A 19,421-nucleotide genomic window follows, 5' to 3' on the forward strand; every position below is an offset into this window, starting at 1 on the left:
TCCCTGTTTGACTGGTGATTGACGCCACGCCCCCTTTGAGTAGCCACGCCCCTTTTTACTAACTAGTGAACCGTTTGTCCTACAGACTTGTATGAGGTGTCTATGAACTCAGGACAGAGTCCCGGTTTAACTGCTGATTTAATCCACGAGAATCATCCGGCAGTAGTCCCGTGGCACTCCAAAATTTCCCTGGAATTTTGTTTCTAGTTATTAGTGCCACGGCTGAGCAGCGAGGCACTCATCTTCACTGCAAGCAGTGAGGATGAGTGCCTCGTGCGAAGCACGAGGCATCTCTTATTATTGCTCATGTTTATTAGTGCCACGGCTGAGCAGCGAGGCACTCATCTTCACTGCAAGCAGTGAGGATGAGTGCCTCGTGCGAAGCACGAGGCATCTCTTATTATTGCTCATGTTTATTATTTATTATAGATTATTCTTCCGTAAAAACTTTGGCGCGTAACTAGTCCCACAGCTTTGAGAAATCGCAAAAAGTAAAAACGTCAAAAGTTGCGCCCTAATCGGGAATCGTGTGGAATGACTTTTATTAGCGATCGGAGCGCACGTTTTCGCACAACGTGCACAAACGTGCACTTTTTGGCCCATCCGGAACGCATTGCGCCAACTTTGGGGCCTCACCATTCGCAAACCGTTGCTCGTAAAATTCCGAACCGATTTAGAAAGTTGTAGGGCCTGAATTTAACTCTAGTCCTGTGAAATTTCAAAGCGATTGCACGTATAGTTTTCGCACGAAGTGCGAAAACATTTCCATTTTTCCAAACTAATGGGGAGGGCGATTTTCCCATGTGTGTGTATTGCGCGGAATGTTCAGACTCTAGAGCGGTGATGTCATCAAGCAGAGTGGAGAGGGAGAGAAGGAATTGTCAAAAAATAAATTTGAAAACTGCGCTCCAGGCCGCAAATTCCACTCTACAGAAATAATTTATACATAGAAACGGAGGAAAATTTGTCTTCTCACTCACAATCCTCTGGTAAAGCTGTCAGAGTTATAGTTTGGGCGCAGGACACAGAGAAGTGCCACCAAAACGCATCAACTGCCCCATTGAGTCCCATATTAAAAACACGTGAGGATTTTTGAAAAAATCAGATGTAAGAGTTTTTTTAAATCGCTCTAACAAAGCTATTTTTTCATTTTTCTTAAAAAAAAATATATGTAGACGTTCAGGAAGAACTCAGGACGCTCAAAGTGAAGTCAGATTAGTGATAGGTGTTATGGTTTTGCCAAAAATGCTTTCTGTTCGAGGCCAGAATTTTCAGTTTGTCCACCTCTGGCTGCTCACTTTAGCAAAGCATTGTCAGTGACAGTTAGTTTCTGTTGATTGCTCTGCTCTGATTGGTCGACTCCACCTGGCCACGTGGTTGCTTAGCTACCAAAGCTCCCCCCCCCTCCCTCTCCCCTCCTCCAACACAGACATTTTAACTGAAAACAGTTAACTCTTTTAACTTGACCATACATTGTCCAATCTGCCTCAAACTTGTCATACATGATGATGGCTCATCACTGATTGTCTACATAACAATATTTCATAAATTCCCGCCCTTTTTGATTAGCCACGCCCCCTTTCTTAACTAATGAACCGTTTGTCCTAGAAATTTGTGTGAGGTGTCAGATTACTCAGCATGGCGTCCCTGTCTAACTGTTGATTGATAACCCCGCCCCTTTTGATAAGCCACGCCCCTTTTACTAACTAGTGAACCGTTTGTCCTACAGACTTGTATGAGGTGTCTGTGAACTCAGGACAGAGTCCCTGTTTGACTGGTGATTGAAGCCACGCCCCCTTTGAGTAGCCACGCCCCTTTTTACTAACTAGTGAACCGTTTGTCCTACAGACTTGTATGAGGTGTCTGTGAACTCAGGACAGAGTCCCTGTTTGACTGGTGATTGAAGCCACGCCCCCTTTGAGTAGCCACGCCCCTTTTTACTAACTAGTGAACCGTTTGTCCTACAGACTTGTATGAGGTGTCTGTGAACTCAGGACAGAGTCCCTGTTTGACTGGTGATTGAAGCCACGCCCCCTTTGAGTAGCCACGCCCCTTTTCACTAACTAGTGAACCGTTTGTCCTACAGACTTGTATGAGGTGTCTGTGGACTCAGGACAGAGTCCCTGTTTGACTGGTGATTGAAGCCACGCCCCCTTTGAGTAGCCACGCCCCTTTTTACTAACTAGTGAACCGTTTGTCCTACAGACTTGTATGAGGTGTCTGTGGACTCAGGACAGAGTCCTTGTTTGACTGGTGATTGAAGCCACGCCCCCTTTGAGTAGCCACGCCCCTTTTTACTAACTAGTGAACCGTTTGTCCTACAGACTTGTATGAGGTGTCTGTGAACTCAGGACAGAGTCCCTGTTTAACTGCTGATTTAAACCACGAGAATCATCCGGCAGTAGTCCCGTTGCACTCCAAAATTTCCCTGGAATTTTGTTTCTAGTTAGTGCCACGGCTGAGCAGCGAGGCATCTCTTATTATTGCTCATGTTTATTATTTATTTATTATAGATTATTCTTCCGTAAAAACTTTGGCGCGTAACTAGTCCCGCAGCTTTGAGAAATCGCGAAAAGTAAAAACGTCAAAAGTTGCGCCCTAATCGGGAATCGTGTGGAATGACTTTTTTTAGCGATCGGCGCGCACGTTTTCGCACAACGTGCACAAACGTGCACTTTTCGGCCCATCCGGAACGCATTGCGCAAACTTTGGGGCCTCACCATTCGCAAACCGTTGCTCGTAAAATTCCGAACCGATTTAGAAAGTTGTAGGGCCTGAATTTAACTCTAGTCCTGTGAAATTTCAAAGCGATTGCACGTATAGTTTTCGCACGAAGTGCGAAAACATTTCATTTTTTCCAAACTAATGGGGAGGGCGATTTTCCCATGTGTGTGTATTGCGCGGAATGTTCAGACTCTAGACTGGTGATGTCATCAAGCAGAGTGGAGAGGGAGAGAAGGAATTGTCAAAAAATAAATTTGTAAACTGCGCTCCAGGCCGCAAATTCCACTCTACAGAAATAATTTATACATAGAAACGGAGGAAAATTTGTCTTCTCACTCACAATCCTCTGGTAAAGCTGTCAGAGTTATAGTTTGGGTGCAGGACACAGAGAAGTGCCACCAAATGCCACCAACTGCCCCATTGTGTCCCATATTAAAAACACAGGAGGATTCCAGAAAAAATTAGATTTAAGAGTTTTTTTAGATCGCTCTAACAAAGCTATTTTTTCATTTTTCTTAAAAAAAAATATATGTAGACGTTCAGGAAGAACTCAGGACGCTCAAAGTGAAGTCAGATAAGTGATAGGTATTATGGTTTTGCCGAAAATGCTTTCTGTTCGAGGCCAGAATTTTCAGTTTGTCCACCTCTGGCTGCTCACTTTAGCAAAGCATTGTCAGTGACAGTTAGTTTCTGTTGATTGCTCTGCTCTGATTGGTCGACTCCACCTGGCCACGTGGTTGCTTAGCTACCAAAGCTCCCCCCCTCCCTCTCCCCTCCTCCAACACAGACATTTTAACTGAAAACAGTTAACTCTTTTAACTTGACCATACATTGTCCAATCTGCCTCAAACTTGTCATACATGATGATGGCTCATCACTGATTGTCTACATAACAATATTTCATAAATTCCCGCCCTTTTTGATTAGCCACGCCCCCTTTCTTAACTAGTGAACCGTTTGTCCTACAGACTTGTATTAGGTGTCTGTGGACTCAGGACAAAGTCCCTGTTTGACTGGTAATTGAAGCCACGCCCCCTTTGAGTAGCCACGCCCCATTTTACCCCATTCTCACTGAACAGATATGGCGTTCTTTCATTAAACACGAGACCTTATAACTTGACCATACATTGTCCAATCTGCTTCAAACTTGTCATGCATGATGATGGCTCATCACTGACCAGTTGTACATAACAATATTTCATAAATTCCCGCCCTTTTTGATTAGCCACGCCCCCTTTCTTAACTAATTAACCGTTTGTCCTAGAAACTTGTATGAGGTGTCAGATTACTCAGCATGGCGTCTCTGTTTAACTGTTAATTGATAACCCCGCCCCTTTTGATAAGCCACGCCCCTTTTACTAACTAGTGAACCGTTTGTCCTACAGACTTGTATGAGGTGTCTGTGAACTCAGGACAGAGTCCCTGTTTGACTGGTGATTGAAGCCACGCCCCCTTTGAGTAGCCACGCCCCTTTTTACTAACTAGTGAACCGTTTGTGCCACAGACTTGTATGAGGTGTCTGTGAACTCAGGACAGAACTCCCTGTTTGACTGGTGATTGAAGCCACGCCCCCTTGGAGTAGCCACGCCTCTTTTTACTAACTAGTGAACCGTTTGTCCTACAGACTTGTATGAGGTGTCTGTGGACTCAGGACAGAGTCCCTGTCTGACTGGTGATTGAAGCCACGCCCCCTTTGAATAGCCACGCCCCTTTTTACTAACTAGTGAACCGTTTGTCCTACAGACTTGTATGAGGTGTCTGTGAACTCAGGACAGAGTCCCTGTTTAACTGCTGATTTAAACCACGAGAATCATCCGGCAGTAGTCCCGTGGCACTCCAAAATTTCCCTGGAATTTTGTTTCTAGTTAGTGCCACGGCTGAGCAGCGAGGCACTCATCTTCACTGCAAGCAGTGAGGATGAGTGCCTCGTGCGAAGCACGAGGCATCTCTTATTATTGCTCATGTTTATTATTAGTGCCACGGCTGAGCAGCGAGGCACTCATCTTCACTGCAAGCAGTGAGGATGAGTGCCTCGTGCGAAGCACGAGGCATCTCTTATTATTGCTCATGTTTATTATTTATTTATTTATTATAGATTATTCTTCCGTAAAAACTTTGGCGCGTAACTAGTCCCGCAGCTTTGAGAAATCGCGAAAAGTAAAAACGCCAAAAGTTGCGCCCTAATCGGGAATCGTGTGGAATGACTTTTTTTAGCGATCGGCGTGCACGTTTTCGCACAACGTGCACAAACGTGCACTTTTCGGCCCATCCGGAACGCATTGCGCAAACTTTGGGGCCTCACCATTCGCAAACCGTTGCTCGTAAAATTCCGAACCGATTTAGAAAGTTGTAGGGCCTGAATTTAACTCTAGTCCTGTGAAATTTCAAAGCGATTGCACGTATAGTTTTCGCACGAAGTGCGAAAACATTTCCATTTTTCCAAACTAATGGGGAGGGCGATTCTCCCATGTGTGTGTATTGCGCGGAATGTTCAGACTCTAGAGCGGTGATGTCATCAAGCAGAGTGGAGAGGGAGAGAAGGAATTGTCAAAAAATAAATTTGAAAACTGCGCTCCAGGCCGCAAATTCCACTCTACAGAAATAATTTATACATAGAAACGGAGGAAAATTTGTCTTCTCACTCACAATCCTCTGATAAAGCTGTCAGAGTTATAGTTTGGGCGCAGGACACAGAGAAGTGCCACCAAAACGCATCAACTGCCCCATTGAGTCCCATATTAAAAACACGTGAGGATTTTTGAAAAAATCAGATGTAAGAGTTTTTTTAAATCGCTCTAACAAAGCTATTTTTTCATTTTTCTTAAAAAAAAATATATGTAGACGTTCAGGAAGAACTCAGGACGCTCAAAGTGAAGTCAGATTAGTGATAGGTGTTATGGTTTTGCCAAAAATGCTTTCTGTTCGAGGCCAGAATTTTCAGTTTGGCCACCTCTGGCTGCTCACTTTAGCAAAGCATTGTCAGTGACAGTTAATTTCAGTTGATTGCTCTGCTCTGATTGGTCGACTCCACCTGGCCACGTGGTTGCTTAGCTACCAAAGCTCCCCCCCCCTCCCTCTCCCCTCCTCCAACACAGACATTTTAACTGAAAACAGTTAACTCTTTTAACTTGACCATACATTGTCCAATCTGCCTCAAACTTGTCATACATGATGATGGCTCATCACTGATTGTCTACATAACAATATTTCATAAATTCCCGCCCTTTTTGATTAGCCACGCCCCCTTTCTTAACTAATGAACCGTTTGTCCTAGAAATTTGTATGAGGTGTCAGATTACTCAGCATGGCGTCCCTGTCTATTGATAACCCCGCCCCTTTTGATAAGCCACGCCCCTTTTACTAACTAGTGAACCGTTTGTCCTACAGACTTGTATGAGGTGTCTGTGAACTCAGGACAGAGTCCCTGTTTGACTGGTGATTGAAGCCACGCCCCCTTTGAGTAGCCACGCCCCTTTTTACTAACTAGTGAACCGTTTGTCCTACAGACTTGTATGAGGTGTCTGTGGACTCAGGACAGAGTCCCTGTTTGACTGGTGATTGAAGCCACGCCCCCTTTGAGTAGCCACGCCCCTTTTTACTAACTAGTGAACCGTTTGTCCTACAGACTTGTATGAGGTGTCTGTGAACTCAGGACAGAGTCCCTGTTTAACTGCTGATTTAAACCACGAGAATCATCCGGCAGTAGTCCCGTGGCACTCCAAAATTTCCCTGGAATTTTGTTTCTAGTTATTATTATTATATATAGATTATTCTTCCGTAAAAACTTTGGCGCGTAACTAGTCCCGCAGCTTTGAGAAATCGCGAAAAGTAAAAACGTCAAAAGTTGCGCCCTAATCGGGAATCGTGTGGAATGACTTTTTTTAGCGATCGCCGTGCACGTTTTCGCACAACGTGCACAAACGTGCACTTTTCGGCCCATCCGGAACGCATTGCGCAAACTTTGGGGCCTCACCATTCGCAAACCGTTGCTCGTAAAATTCCGAACCGATTTAGAAAGTTGTAGGGCCTGAATTTAACTCTAGTCCTGTGAAATTTCAAAGCGATTGCACGTATAGTTTTCGCACGAAGTGCGAAAACATTTCCATTTTTCCAAACTAATGGGGAGGGCGATTTTCCCATGTGTGTGTATTGCGCGGAATGTTCAGACTCTAGACTGGTGATGTCATCAAGCAGAGTGTAGAGGGAGAGAAGGAATTGTCAAAAAATACATTTGAAAACTGCGCTCCAGGCCGCAAATTCCACTCTACAGAAATAATTTATACATAGAAACGGAGGAAAATTTGTCTTCTCACTCACAATCCTCTGGTAAAGCTGTCAGAGTTATAGTTTGGGCGCAGGACACAGAGAAGTGCCACCAAAACGCATCAACTGCCCCATTGAGTCCCATATTAAAAACACGTGAGGATTTTTGAAAAAATCAGATGTAAGAGTTTTTTCAAATCGCTCTAACAAAGCTATTTTTTCATTTTTCTTAAAAAAAAATATATGTAGACGTTCAGGAAGAACTCAGGACGCTCAAAGTGAAGTCAGATTAGTGATAGTTGTTATGGTTTTGCCAAAAATGCTTTCTGTTCGAGGCCAGAATTTTCAGTTTGTCCACCTCTGGCTGCTCACTTTAGCAAAGCATTGTCAGTGACAGTTAGTTTCTGTTGATTGCTCTGCTCTGATTGGTCGACTCCACCTGGCCACGTGGTTGCTTAGCTACCAAAGCCACCCCCCCCTCCCTCTCTCCTCCTCCAACACAGACATTTTAACTGAAAACAGTTAACTCTTTTAACTTGACCATACATTGTCCAATCTGCCTCAAACTTGTCATACATGATGATGGCTCATCACTGATTGTCTACATAACAATATTTCATAAATTCCCGCCCTTTTTGATTAGCCACGCCCCCTTTCTTAACTAATGAACCGTTTGTCCTAGAAATTTGTATGAGGTGTCAGATTACTCAGCATGGCGTCCCTGTCTAACTGTTGATTGATAACCCCGCCCCTTTTGATAAGCCACGCCCCTTTTACTAACTAGTGAACCGTTTGTCCTATAGACTTGTATGAGGTGTCTGTGAACTCAGGACAGAGTCCCTGTTTGACTGGTGATTGAAGCCACGCCCCCTTTGAGTAGCCACGCCCCTTTTTACGAACTAGTGAACCGTTTGTCCTACAGACTTGTATGAGGTGTCTGTGGACTCAGGACAGAGTCCCTGTTTGACTGGTGATTGAAGCCACGCCCCCTTTGAGTAGCCACGCCCCTTTTTACTAACTAGTGAACCGTTTGTCCTACAGACTTGTATGAGGTGTCTGTGAACTCAGGACAGAGTCCCGGTTTAACTGCTGATTTAATCCACGAGAATCATCCGGCAGTAGTCCCGTGGCACTCCAAAATTTCCCTGGAATTTTGTTTCTAGTTAGTGCCACGGCTGAGCAGCGAGGCACTCATCTTCACTGCAAGCAGTGAGGATGAGTGCCTCGTGCGAAGCACGAGGCATCTCTTATTATTGCTCATGTTTATTATTATTATTATTATATATAGATTATTCTTCCGTAAAAACTTTGGCGCGTAACTAGTCCCACAGCTTTGAGAAATCGCGAAAAGTAAAAACGTCAAAAGTTGCGCCCTATTCGGGAATCGTGTGGAATGACTTTTATTAGCGATCGGCGTGCACGTTTTCGCACAACGTGCACAAACGTGCACTTTTCGGCCCATCCGGAACGCATTGCGCAAACTTTGGGGCCTCACCATTCGCAAACCGTTGCTCGTAAAATTCCGAACCGATTTAGAAAGTTGTAGGGCCTGAATTTAACTCTAGTCCTGTGAAATTTCAGAGCGATTGCACATATAGTTTTCGCACGAAGTGCGAAAACATTTCCATTTTTCCAAACTAATGGGGACGGCGATTTTCCCATGTGTGTGTATTGCGCGGAATGTTCAGAATCTAGAGCGGTGATGTCATCAAGCAGAGTGTAGAGGCCGAGAAGGAGTTGTCACAAAATAAATTTGAAAACTGCGCTCCAGGCCGCAAATTTCACTCTACAGTAATAATTTGTACATAGAAACGTAGGAAAATTTGTGGTCTCACTCACAATCCTCTGGTAAAGCTGTCAGAGTTATAGTTTGGGTGCAGGACACAGAGAAGTGCCACCAAAACGCATCAACTGCCCCATTGAGTCCCATATTAAAAACACACGAGGATTTTTGAAATAATCAGATTTTACCGTTTTTTTAGATCGCTCTAACAAAGCTATTTTTTCATTTTTCTTAAAAAAAAATATATGTAGACGTTCAGGAAGAACTCAGGACGCTCAAAGTGAAGTCAGATCAGTGATAGGTATTATGGTTTTGCCGAAAATGCTTTCTGTTCGAGGCCAGAATTTTCAGTTGGTCCACCTCTGGCTGCTCAGTGTGGCAGAAATGTCTCCACCTTCAGTTAATTTCAGTTGATTGCTCTGCTCTGATTGGTCGACTCCACCTGGCCACGTGGTTGCTTAGCTACCACAGCTCTCCCCCCCTCCCTCTCCCCTCCTCCAACACAGACATTTTAAGTGAAAACAGTTAACTCTTTTAACTTGACCATACATTGTCCAATCTGCCTCAAACTTGTCATACATGATGATGGCTCATCACTGACAATTTCTACATATCAATATTTCATAAATTCCCGCCCTTTTTGATTAGCCACGCCCCCTTTCATAACAAATGAACCGTTTGTCCTAGAAACTTGTATGAGGTGTCAGATTACTCAGCATGGCGTCCCTGTCTAACTGTTGATTGATAACCCCGCCCCTTTTTATAAGCCACGCCCCTTTTACTAACTAGTGAACCGTTTGTCCTACAGACTTGTATGAGGTGTCTGTGAACTCAGGACAGAGTCCCTGTTTGACTGGTGATTGAAGCCACGCCCCCTTTGAGTAGCCACGCCCCTTTTTACTAACTAGTGAACCGTTTGTCCTACAGACTTGTATGAGGTGTCTGTGGACTCAGGACAGAGTCCCTGTTTGACTGGTGATTGAAGCCACGCCCCCTTTGAGTAGCCACGCCCCTTTTTACTAACTAGTGAACCGTTTGTCCTACAGACTTGTATGAGGTGTCTGTGGACTCAGGACAGAGTCCCTGTTTGACTGGTGATTGAAGCCACGCCCCCTTTGAGTAGCCACGCCCCTTTTTACTAACTAGTGAACCGTTTGTCCTACAGACTTGTATGAGGTGTCTGTGAACTCAGGACAGAGTCCCTGTTTAACTGCTGATTTAAACCACGAGAATCATCCGGCAGTAGTCCCGTGGCACTCCAAAATTTCCCTGGAATTTTGTTTCTAGTTATTATTATTATAGATTATTCTTCCGTAAAAACTTTGGCGCGTAACTAGTCTCGCAGCTTTGAGAAATCGCGAAAAGTAAAAACGTCAAAAGTTGCGCCCTAATCGGGAATCGTGTGGAATGACTTTTATTAGCGATCGGCGCGCACGTTTTCGCACAACGTGCACAAACGTGCACTTTTCGGCCCATCCGGAACGCATTGCGCCAACTTTGGGGCCTCACCATTCGCAAACCGTTGCTCGTAAAATTCCGAACCGATTTAGAAAGTTGTAGGGCCTGAATTTAACTCTAGTCCTGTGAAATTTCAAAGCGATTGCACGTATAGTTTTCGCACGAAGTGCGAAAACATTTCCATTTTTCCAAACTAATGGGGAGGGCGATTTTCCCATGTGTGTGTATTGCGCGGAATGTTCAGACTCTAGAGCGGTGATGTCATCAAGCAGAGTGGAGAGGGAGAGAAGGAATTGTCAAAAAATAAATTTGAAAACTGCGCTCCAGGCCGCAAATTCCACTCTACAGAAATAATTTATACATAGAAACGGAGGAAAATTTGTCTTCTCACTCACAATCCTCTGGTAAAGCTGTCAGAGTTTTAGTTTGGGCGCAGGACACAGAGAAGTGCCACCAAAACGCATCAACTGCCCCATTGAGTCCCATATTAAAAACACGTGAGGATTTTTGAAAAAATCAGATGTAAGAGTTTTTTTAAATCGCTCTAACAAAGTTATTTTTTCATTTTTCTTAAAAAAAAATATATGTAGACGTTCAGGAAGAACTCAGGACGCTCAAAGTGAAGTCAGATTAGTGATAGGTGTTATGGTTTTGCCAAAAATGCTTTCTGTTCGAGGCCAGAATTTTCAGTTTGGCCACCTCTGGCTGCTCACTTTAGCAAAGCATTGTCAGTGACAGTTAGTTTCTGTTGATTGCTCTGCTCTGATTGGTCGACTCCACCTGGCCACGTGGTTGCTTAGCTACCAAAGCTCCCCCCCCCTCCCTCTCCCCTCCTCCAACACAGACATTTTAACTGAAAACAGTTAACTCTTTTAACTTGACCATACATTGTCCAATCTGCCTCAAACTTGTCATACATGATGATGGCTCATCACTGATTGTCTACATAACAATATTTCATAAATTCCCGCCCTTTTTGATTAGCCACGCCCCCTTTCTTAACTAATGAACCGTTTGTCCTAGAAATTTGTATGAGGTGTCAGATTACTCAGCATGGCGTCCCTGTCTAACTGTTGATTGATAACCCCGCCCCTTTTGATAAGCCACGCCCCTTTTACTAACTAGTGAACCGTTTGTCCTACAGACTTGTATGAGGTGTCTGTGAACTCAGGACAGAGTCCCTGTTTGACTGGTGATTGAAGCAATGAGAGTCACGGTGCAGAGGCAAGCACACAATCAAAATTTCTTTAGAAATTTTCTAGTTTTGTGTGCTTGCTTGCAAAAGCACACTAACTACTATTCACCGTAACTATTTTTATTATTATTTTTAATCTTCCGTTTCTTCCGTGTCATTTTTCGGTCGACTACTCCTCCCAGAGTTTTTGCCGCACATACACAAAAAAGGTATCAAACCGACCGGCTCGCCCATGACAAGTGTGCTATGACTTTTCTAAGGGTTTCGACATACGGTTTTCAAATTATTGGGCAAAAACACGTCAAAAAATCCCCCCAATGTAACCCTATGGAGAGTCTAGAGTGGGGAAGTCATCAAACAGAGTGTAGAGGGAGAGAAAGAATTGTCAAAAAATAAATTTGAAAACTGCACTCCAGGCCGCAAATTTCACTCTACAGAAATAATTTATACATAGAAACGTAGGAAAATTTGTCCTCTCACTCACAATCCTCTGGTAAAGCTGTCAGAGTTATAGTTTGGGCGCAGGACGCACAGATGCTCAAACAAAATGCACCAACTGCCGCATCGGCTCCCATGTTAAAAATGAAGGAAGATTTCTCAAAAAAAAAATTTAACAGTTTTTTAAAATCGCTCTAACAAAGCTATTTTTTCATTTTTCTTAAAAAAAAACATATGGAGATGTTCAGGAAGAACTCAGGACGCTCAAAGTGAAGTCGGATCAATGATAGGTATTATGGTTTTGCCGAAAATGCTTTCTGTTCGAGGCCAGAATTTCAAGTTTGTCGACCTCTGTCTGCTCACTTTGATGGAACTGTCTCCATCGTCAGTTAATTTCAGTTGATTGCTCTGCTCTGATTGGTCGACTCCACCTGGCCACGTGGTTGCTTAGCTACCAAAGCCCCCCCCTCCTCCAACACAGACATTCTAACTGATAACTGTCAGTTTACTCTAAGTAAACAGACATGGCTTTCTTCATAAAACACGAGACCTTATAACTTGACCATACATTGTCCAATCTGCCTCAAACTTGTCATGCATGATGATGGTTCATCACTTTTCAGTTCTACATAACAATAATTCATAAATTCCCGCCCTTTTTATTAGCCACGCCCCCTTTTACTAACTAATGAACCGTTTGTCCTAGAAACTTGTATAAGATGTCAGATTACTCAGCATAGAGTCCCTGTTTAACTGGTGATTGATAACCCCGCCCCTTTTGATAAGCCACGCCCATTTTACTAACTAGTGAACCGTTTGTCCTAGAGACTTGTATGAGGTGTGAGTGCACTCAGCAGAAAGTCCCTGTTTAATCCCTGCCCCTTTTGATAAGCCACGAGAGTCACGGTCCAGAGGCAAGCACACAATCAAAATTTCTTTAGGAATTTTCTAGTTTTTATTCTTTTTCTTCCGTTTCTTCCGTGTTGTTTTTTCGGCCGACTACTCCTCCCAGAGTTTTGGCCGCACATACACAAAAAAGGTATCAAACCGACCGGCTCGCCCATGACAAGTGTGCTATGACTTTTCTAAGGGTTTCGACATACGGTTTTCAAATTATTGGGCAAAAACATGTCAAAAAATCCCCCCAATGTAACCCTATGGAGAGTCTAGAGTGGGGAAGTCATCAAACAGAGTGTAGAGGGAGAGAAAGAATTGTCAAAAAATAAATTTGAAAACTGCGCTCCAGGCCGCAAATTTCACTCTACAGAAATAATTTATACATAGAAACGTAGGAAAATTTGTCCTCTCACTCACAATCCTCTGGTAAAGCTGTCAGAGTTATAGTTTAGGCGCAGGACGTACAGATGCTCAAACAAAATGCACCAACTGCCGCATCGGCTCCCATATTAAAAATGAAGGAAGATTTCTCAAAAAAAAAATTTAACAGTTTTTTTAAATCGCTCTAACAAAGCTATTTTTTCATCTTTCTTTAAAAAAAACATATGTAGATGTTGAGGAAGAACTCAGGACGCTCAAAGTGAAGTCGGATCAATGATAGGTATTATGGTTTTGCCAAAAATGCTTTCTGTTCGAGGCCAGAATTTTCAGTTTGTCCACCTCTGTCTACAGAACTGTCTCCAACAGCAGTTAATTTCAGTTGATTGCTCTGCTCTTATTGGTCGACTCCACCTGGCCACGTGGTTGCTTAGCTCCCAAAGCCTCCCCCCTCCCCCCTCCCTCCTCCAACACAGACATTCTAACTGATAACTGTCAGTTTACTCTAAGTGAACAGACTTCATAAAACATGAGACCTTATAACTTGACCATACATTGTCCAATCTTCCTCAAACTTGCCAAGCATGATGATGGTTCATCACTGACCACTTACACATAACAATATTTCATAAATTCCCGCCCTTTTTGATTAGCCACGCCCCCTTTCATAACTAATGAACCGTTTGTCCTAGATACTTGTATGAGGTGTCAGATTACTCGGCATGAAGTCCCTGTTTAACTGGTGGTTGATAACCCCGCCCCTTTTGATTAGCCACGCCCCCTTTCATAACTAATGAACCGTTTCTCCTAGATACTTGTATGAGGTGTCTGTGAACTCAGGACAGAGTCCCTTTTTAACTGCTGATTCAAGCCACGCCCCCTTTGAGTGACCACGCCCCCTTTTACTAACTTGTGAACCGTTTGTCCTACAGACTTGTATGAGGTGTCTGTGAACTCAGGACAGAGTCCCAGTTTGACTGTTGATTTGAGCCACGAGAATGACGGTCCAGAGGCAAGCACACAATCAAAATTTCTTTAGAAATTTTCTAGTTTTTAATCTTCCGTTTCTTCCGTGTCATTTTTCGGTCGACTACTCCTCCCAGAGTTTTGGCCGCACATACACAAAAAAGGTATCAAATCGACCGGCTCGCCCATGACAAGTGTGCTATGACTTTTCTAAGGGTTTCGACATACGGTTTTCAAATTATTGGGCAAAAACACGTCAAAAAATCCCCCCAATGTAACCCTATGGAGAGTCTAGAGTGGGGAAGTCATCAAACAGAGTGTAGAGGGAGAGAAAGAATTGTCAAAAAATAAATTTGAAAACTGCGCTCCAGGCCGCAAATTTCACTCTACAGAAATAATTTATACATAGAAACGTAGGAAAATTTGTCCTCTCACTCACAATCTTCTGGTAAAGCTGTCAGAGTTATAGTTTGGGCGCAGGACGCACAGATGCTCAAACAAAATGCACCAACTGCCGCATCGGCTCCCATATTAAAAATGAAGGAAGATTTCTCAAAAAAAAAATTTAACAGTTTTTTAAAATCGCTCTAACAAAGCTATTTTTTCATTTTTCTTAAAAAAAAAACATATGGAGATGTTCAGGAAGAACTCAGGACGCTCAAAGTAAAGTCGGATCAATGATAGGTATTATGGTTTTGCCGAAAATGCTTTCTGTTCGAGGCCAGAATTTCAAGTTTGTCGACCTCTGTCTGCTCACTTTGATGGAACTGTCTCCATCGTCAGTTAATTTCAGTTGATTGCTCTGCTCTGATTGGTCGACTCCACCTGGCCACGTGGTTGCTTAGCTACCAAAGCCCCCCCCCCTTCCTCCAACACAGACATTCTAACTGATAACTGTCAGTTTACTCTAAGTAAACAGACATGGCTTTCTTCATAAAACACCAGACCTTATAACTTGACCATACATTGTCCAATCTGCCTCAAACTTGTCATGCATGATGATGGTTCATCACTTTTCAGTTCTACATAACAATAATTCATAAATTCCCGCCCTTTTTATTAGCCACGCCCCCTTTTACTAACTATTGAACCGTTTGTCCTAGAAACTTGTATAAGATGTCAGATTACTCAGCATAGAGTCCCTGTTTAACTGGTGATTGATAACCCCGCCCCTTTTGATAAGCCACGCCCATTTTACTAACTAGTGAACCGTTTGTCCTAGAGACTTGTATGAGGTGTGAGTGCACTCAGCAGAAAGTCCCTGTTTAATCCCTGCCCCTTTTGATAAGCCACGAGAGTCACGGTCCAGAGGCAAGCACACAATCAAAATTTCTTTAGGAATTTTCTAGTTTTGTGTGCTTGCTTGCAAAAGCACACTAACTACTATTCACCGGGCTTATTTTTATTTTTATTTTTCTTCCGTTTCTTCCGTGTTGTTTTTTCGGCCGACTACTCCTCCCAGAGTTTTGGCCGCACATACACAAAAAAGGTATCAAACCGACCGGCTCACCCATGACAAGTGTGCTATGACTTTTCTAAGGGTTTCGACATACGGTTTTCAAATTATTGGGCAAAAACACATCAAAAAATCCCCCCAATGTAACCCTATGGAGAGTCTAGAGTGGAGAAGTCATCAAACAGAGTGTAGAGGGAGAGAAAGAATTGTCAAAAAATAAATTTGAAAACTGCGCTCCAGGCCGCAAATTTCACTCTACAGAAATAATTTATACATAGAAACGTAGGAAAATTTGTCCTCTCACTCACAATCCTCTGGTAAACCTGTCAGAGTTATAGTTTGGGCGCAGGACGCATAGATGCTCAAACAAAATGCACCAACTGCTGCATCGGCTCCCATATTAAAAATGAAGGAAGATTTCTCAAAAAAAAAATTTAACAGTTTTTTAAAATCGCTCTAACAAAGCTATTTTTTCATTTTTCTTAAAAAAAAACATATGTAGATGTTCAGGAAGAACTCAGGACGCTCAAAGTGAAGTCGGATCAATGATAGGTATTATGGTTTTGGCGAAAATGCTTTCTGTTCGAGGCCAGAATTTCAAGTTTGTCGACCTCTGTCTGCTCACTTTGATGGAACTGTCTCCATCGTCAGTTAATTTCAGTTGATTGCTCTGCTCTGATTGGTCGACTCCACCTGGCCACGTGGTTGCTTAGCTACCAAAGCCCCCCCCCCCCCCCCCCTCCTCCAACACAGACATTCTAACTGATAACTGTCAGTTTACTCTAAGTGAACAGACTTCATAAAACATGAGACCTTATAACTTGACCATACATTGTCCAATCTGCCTCAAACTTGTCATGCATTATGATGGTTCACCACTTTTCAGTTCTACATAACAATAATTCATAAATTCCCGCCCTTTTTATTAGCCACGCCCCCTTTTACTAACTAATGAACCGTTTGTCCTAGAAACTTGTATAAGATGTCAGATTACTCAGCATAGAGTCCCTGTTTAACTGGTGATTGATAACCCCGCCCCTTTTGATAAGCCACGCCCATTTTACTAACTAGTGAACCGTTTGTCCTAGAGACTTGCATGAGGTGTGAGTGTACTCAGCAGAAAGTCCCTGTTTAATCTGTGCCCCTTTTGATAAGCCACGAGAGTCACGGTCCAGAGGCAAGCACACAATCAAAATTTCTTTAGGAATTTTCTAGTTTTGTGTGCTTGCTTGCAAAAGCACACTAACTACTATTCACCGGGTCTATTTCTTATTTTTATTCTTCCGTTTCTTCCGTGTTTTTTTCGGTCGACTACTCCTCCCAGAGTTTTGGCCGCACATACACAAAAAAGGTATCAAATCGACCGGCTCGCCCATGACAGGTGTGCTATGACTTTTCTAAGGGTTTCGACAAACGGTTTTCAAATTATTGGGCAAAAACACGTCAAAAAATCCCCCCAATGTAACCCTATGGAGAGTCTAGAGTGGTGATTCCATCAAACAGAGTGTAGAGGGAGAGAAAGAATTGTCAAAAAATACATTTGAAAACTGCGCTCCAGGCCGCAAATTTCACTCTACAGAAATAATTTATACATAGAAACGTAGGAAAATTTGTCCTCTCACTCACAATCCTCTGGTAAAGCTGTCAGAGTTATAGTTTGGGCGCAGGACGCACAGATGCTCATACAAAATGCACCAACTGCCGCATCGGCTCCCATATTAAAAATGAAGGAAGATTTCTCAAAAAAAAAATTTAACAGTTTTTTAAAATCGCTCTAACAAAGCTATTTTTTCATTTTTCTTAAAAAGAAACATATGTAGATGTTCAGGAAGAACTCAGGACGCTCAAAGTAAAGTCGGATCAATGATAGGTATTATGGTTTTGCCGAAAATGCTTTCTGTTCGAGGCCAGAATTTCAAGTTTGTCGACCTCTGTCTGCTCACTTTGATGGAACTGTCTCCATCGTCAGTTAATTTCAGTTGATTGCTCTGCTCTGATTGGTCGACTCCACCTGGCCACGTGGTTGCTTAGCTACCAAAGCCCCCCCCTCCTCCAACACAGACATTCTAACTGATAACTGTCAGTTTACTCTAAGTAAACAGACATGGCTTTCTTCATAAAACACAAGACCTTATAACTTGACCATACATTGTCCAATCTGCCTCAAACTTGTCATGCATGATGATGGTTCATCACTTTTCAGTTCTACATAACAATAATTCATAAATTCCCGCCCTTTTTATTAGCCACGCCCCCTTTTACTAACTAATGAACCGTTTGTCCTAGAAACTTGTATAAGATGTCAGATTACTCAGCATAGAGTCCGTTTAACTGGTGATTGATAACCCCGCCCCTTTTGATAAGCCACGCCCATTTTACTAACTAGTGAACCGTTTGTCCTAGAGACTTGTATGAGGTGTGAGTGTACTCAGCAGAAAGTCCCTGTTTAATCCGTGCCCCTTTTGATAAGCCACGAGAGTCACGGTCAAGAGGCAAGCACACAATCAAAATTTCTTTAGGAATTTTCTAGTTATTTTTAATCTTCCGTTTCTTCCGTGTCATTTTTCGGTCGACTACTCCTCCCAGAGTTTTGGCCGCACATACACAAAAAAGGTATCAAACCGACCGGCTCGCCCATGACAAGTGTGCTATGACTTTTATAAGGGTTTCGACAAACGGTTTTCAAATTATTGGGCAAAAACACGTCAAAAAATCCCCCCAATGTAACCCTATGGAGAGTCTAGAGTGGGGAAGTCATCAAACAGAGTGTAGAGGGAGAGAAAGAATTGTCAAAAAATAAATTTGAAAACTGCGCTCCAGGCCGCAAATTTCACTCTACAGAAATAATTTATACATAGAAACGTAGGAAAATTTGTCCTCTCACTCACAATCCTCTGGTAAAGCTGTCAGAGTTATAGTTTGGGCGCAGGACGCACAGATGCTCAAACAAAATGCACCAACTGCCACATCGGCTCCCATATTAAAAATGAAGGAAGATTTCTCAAAAAAAAAATTTAACAGTTTTTTAAAATCGCTCTAACAAAGCTATTTTTTCATTTTTCTTAAAAAAAAACATATGGAGATGTTCAGGAAGAACTCAGGACGCTCAAAGTAAAGTCGGATCAATGATAGGTATTATGGTTTTGCCGAAAATGCTTTCTGTTCGAGGCCAGAATTTCAAGTTTGTCGACCTCTGTCTGCTCACTTTGATGGAACTGTCTCCATCGTCAGTTAATTTCAGTTGATTGCTCTGCTCTGATTGGTCGACTCCACCTGGCCACGTGGTTGCTTAGCTACCAAAGCCTCCCCCCTCCCCCCTCCCTCCTCCAACACAGACATTCTAACTGATAACTGTCAGTTTACTCTAAGTAAACAGACATGGCTTTCTTCATAAAACATGAGACCTTATAACTTGACCATACATTGTCCAATCTGCCTCAAACTTGTTATGCATGATGATGGTTCATCACTGACCACTTACACATAACAATATTTCATAAATTCCCGCCCTTTTTGATTAGCCACGCCCCCTTTCATAACTAATGAACCGTTTGTCCTAGAAACTTGTATAAGGTGTCAGATTACTCGGCATGAAGTCCCTGTTTAACTGGTGGTTGATAACCCCGCCCTTTTTGATTAGCCACGCCCCCTTTCATAACTAATGAACCGTTTCTCCTAGATACTTGTATGAGGTGTCTGTGAACTCAGGACAGAGTCCCTTTTTAACTGCTGATTCAAGCCACGCCCCCTTTGAGTGACCACGCCCCCTTTTACTAACTTGTGAACCGTTTGTCCTACAGACTTGTATGAGGTGTCTGTGAACTCAGGACAGAGTCCCAGTTTGACTGTTGATTTGAGCCACG

Source organism: Centropristis striata, chromosome 23, assembly GCF_030273125.1.
Source record: "Centropristis striata isolate RG_2023a ecotype Rhode Island chromosome 23, C.striata_1.0, whole genome shotgun sequence".
In the NCBI taxonomy this organism is placed as follows: domain Eukaryota; kingdom Metazoa; phylum Chordata; class Actinopteri; order Perciformes; family Serranidae; genus Centropristis; species Centropristis striata.